We start from the raw sequence: 3870 nt of genomic DNA on the forward strand, positions 1-3870 counted from the left end.
GCCCACAACAACTTGTGTTCTACTCGTGCATAGAAACTACGCATAGACCTAGCTCATGATGCCACTGTTGGGGATCGTTGCAGAAATTAAAAAAATTCTACGCATCACCAAGATCAATCTATGGAGTTTACTAGCAACGAGAGGGGAGTGCATCTTCATACCTTTGAAGATCGCGAGACGGAAGCGTTGCAAGAACGCGGATGAGGGAGTCGTACTCGTAGCGATTCAGATCGCGGTGGATTCCGATCCTAGCGCCGAACAACGGCACCTCCGCGTTCAACACACGTGCAGCCCGGTGACGTCTCCCGCACCTTGATCCAGCAAGGAGGACGGAGAGGTTGAGGAAGAGGGCTCCAACAGCAGCACGACGGTGTGGTGGTGATGGAGTGGCAGTTCTCCGGCAGGGCTTCGCCAAGCTCACGCGGAGGAGGAGAGGTGTTGGGGAGGGGAGGGGCTGCGCCTTGGATGTGGTGCTGCAGCCCTCCCTCCACCCCTCTATTTATAGGGAGAAGGGGGAAGGGGGCCGGCCCCTCTAGATGAGATCTAGAGGGGGGGGCGGCGGCCAAGGGGGAGGGGGCTTGCCCCCCAAGCAAGGGGGGCGCCCCCTTTAGGGTTCCCCCCTCAACCCTAGGCGCATGGGCCCTAGGGGGGGATGGCGCCCAGCCCACTTAGGGGCTGGTTCCCTTCCACCTACAGCCCATAAAGCCCTCCGGGGCTGGTGGACCCTCCCGATGGACCCCCGGAACCCCTTCGGTGGTCCCGGTATACCCCCGAATATTTCCACTGACCGTATGATGACTTCCCATATATAAATCTTCACCTCCGGACCATTCCGGAACTCCTCGTGACATCCGGGATCTCATCCGAGACTCCGAAAAACATTCGGAATCACATACAAATCTTCCTTATAACCCTAGCATCATCGAACCTTAAGTGTGTAGACCCTATGGGTTCGGGAATCATGCAGACATGACCGAGACAGCTCTCTAGCCAATAACCAACAGCGGGACCTGGATACCCACGTTGGCTCCCACATGTTCCACGATGATCTCATCGGATGAACCACGATGTCGAGGATTCAAGCAATCCCGTATACAATTCCCTTTGTCAATCGGTACGTTACTTGCCCGAGATTCGATCGTCGGTATCCCAATACCTTCTTCAATCTCGTTACCGGCAAGTCACTTTACTCGTTCTGTAATGCATGATCCCGTGACTAACTACTTAGTCATATTGAGCTCATTATGATGATGCATTACCGAGTGGGCCTAGAGATACCTCTCCGTCATACGGAGTGACAAATCCCAGTCTCGATCCGTGCCAACCCAACAGACACTTTCGGAGATACCTGTAGTGCACCTTTATAGCCACCTAGTTACGTTGTGACGTTTGGTACACCCAAAGCATTCCTACGGTATCCGGGAGTTGCACGATCTCATGGTCTAAGGAAATGATACTTGACATTAGAAAAGCTTTAGCAAACGAACTACACGATCTAGTGCTATGCTTAGGATTGGGTCTTGTCCATCACATCATTCTCCTAATGATGTGATCCCGTTATCAATGACATCCAATGTCCATGGTCAGGAAACCGTAACCTCTATTGATCAACGAGCTAGTCAACTAGAGGCTCACTAGGGACATGTTGTGGTCTATGTATTCACACATGTATTACGATTTCCGGATAACACAATTATAGCATGAACAATAGACAATTATCATGAACAAGGAAATATAATAATAACCATTTTATTATTGCCTCTAGGGCATATTTCCAACACCGCTATCCTGCCAAAAGCGAGGAGCTCCTCCGTCGTCCTCTCTCGAGGGGTACGGTCAGGACTCCCACGCCCCTCCCTTATCGTCGGTGAAGGAGGGTAGGGCATAGTGGAGCGGACCTCAGCTATAGAGGTCAAGGGTGAGTGGGACCGTGGAGACGCCTGCTCACTGGTCCCGTCCCCCCTTTCCCCCGCAGAAACCATCGTCCCCCGGCCAACCTGCAAGGCGCAATCCCGCGGAGGGGTTATGACACGAGACTCCTTCCCGCATCTTACCCCTAGCTCGCCACTCTGGATGGTGCGGTCCTGTGGAGGGGTTACAGCACGGGACTCCTTCCCGCACCTCACCCCCAGCTCGACCGGAGACGCCGAAGTGAGAAGAACGCCAGAGACCTCCTGTCCAGGCGCCCCTCCCACCGAAGAGAAGCCGGGCGCATGTAACTGGGTACTATGGGCCTCCTGCCCACGGCTCCCCATACCCGCGTCCGACCCATCAGGGTCCACCCTCGCATCGCGTGTAGACTCCGCAGTCATCACCTCGCCGGCCAGACTCAGCACTGGTGGCAGCTCAAGCTCCGTCGGGTCATCTGCCTCGACCCTGGTGCTCCATAACCGACTAGGAGCGGACCCCGGTGCCAATGAACCAAAACGAAGCGTGTTCATCAGAGTAGTGGACGGGGGAAGCTCTTTCGTAGAACTATCTACCTTATCTGGCTGTGCAGTAGGCCCCTTGTCCAACTCCGGCAGTGTATCATCGGCCCCCTTATCCTGATTCCCGGGCGCGCCGCCTCCCTCAGTCGTATCCATGTCCTGTGCCCCGTCCCCATCCTGGGAAACTGCAATATCCTCGATCTCAAGCTCTAAGACATAAGTGACTCCAACATGTGTCCATCTGACCACATCTGGTATATGCTCAACACTCACAACACTGACCAACAACCTCGCAGCTCCTTGTGCACGAGTGAATGGCATGTCAACCTTTTCTGTCTTACCAATGATAGCACCCAAGCTCCAAGCAATCGGAAAATGCTTTATCAATTTAGGTGGCGCGCCATAGAAACGAACCCACACCTTCTCCAAAGGTGTACCCTCAGGTTCCTCCTGCTTCCACTCGTCGAAAGCGATAACAATGTTGGTGCTTGTGACTCTGCATAAACCCCACTTAAGAAAATACATCTGATCCTCTTTAGTGGGAAAGTCCACCTTATAAGTCTGGTCTTCTAACTGTTCCAGATGCCACTGATAATTACCTGGCACTAAGTCACGTAGCTGTCTCACGATCTGAGCCTCGGTCAACTGTCCATTAGTAACTCTGATTACTGCCGGGAAGGAACTCTCAACCATCTGCGGCAGAGGGTCCACCTCCGGTGTCTCAAAGAACATCAACTCCTTACAGCAGACCCAAAAATGTTAATACCAGGCTTAGGACCGGAGAGGAGAGGGCAGTCCCCGGTCACATGCTGGGAGCGGAGGCAATAGTCACAAAGTTCATTCGTACACTCTGCCACGAAATGACCCGGTTCACCACATCTATAGCAAGGCAACTTTTTCTTCTTAATCGCCCATTTAGAGAGTTTTTCTACCTCCGCTTTCTCCGACCCATTGTCAGACGCGCCATCCCTAGATTTAGTCCCTCCAGAAGTCACCGTAACCTGCACTGCTGCCAAAGCCCTAACCGCATCAACTGCCGCCGCGGGTAGCGTGGATGGGCTCCCACCTCATCCGCTACGTGCTCGAGCTCCTCCCCCGAAGCCATATCCGTAGCAGGCGGTGGTGGCGGTGGGTAGTGTCGAGGCGGTGGTGGGCGTCTCCCTCTCCCACCGTGACGATATCCACCTCGGAAGCGATCCCTGGGTCCGGCAACACCTTCAACAAAATTACCGGGCGGACCTTGAAAATGTCCGGTGTCCTCATCATTATGCCGGTTATATCCACGGCTGCCACCGGAGGAAGAACCACGGTGTAGTCCCTCACCATATGCATCATATCCGTCGTCTCCCCACTGCCCGTATGGTTGAAATTCTGTCTGTCTTTGCTGTAACCACTGTATCCACCATGCCCTTGCACGTCGCGACCCCTTCCTAGGGCCGGC

The sequence above is a fragment of the Aegilops tauschii genome, chromosome 5 (genome assembly GCF_002575655.3).
Source record: "Aegilops tauschii subsp. strangulata cultivar AL8/78 chromosome 5, Aet v6.0, whole genome shotgun sequence".
NCBI lineage: Eukaryota > Viridiplantae > Streptophyta > Magnoliopsida > Poales > Poaceae > Aegilops > Aegilops tauschii.